Here is a 251-nt window from a genome sequence, read left to right on the forward strand (position 1 = left end):
TATATATATATATATATATATATATATATATAACATACTATTTTCTGTATATCCTATAAAAAGACAATCATATATTCTTGAACCCAATTTTCTTTTCTTAGGATATGCTAGAAGAGCCTTAGAAAGACACCCCATAATTTTAAATATTTTAAATTGGGTATTTTATTCTCCCAAAATTCAAAGGGTGTCTTTTTAGAGTTTTAAAAATAATTCTATTTTGTTAAAGATTGGCTGATAAAATAGCTTCATCC

The sequence above is a fragment of the Dendrobium catenatum genome, unplaced genomic scaffold (genome assembly GCF_001605985.2).
Source record: "Dendrobium catenatum unplaced genomic scaffold, ASM160598v2 fragScaff_scaffold_1400, whole genome shotgun sequence".
NCBI classification, from domain to species: domain Eukaryota; kingdom Viridiplantae; phylum Streptophyta; class Magnoliopsida; order Asparagales; family Orchidaceae; genus Dendrobium; species Dendrobium catenatum.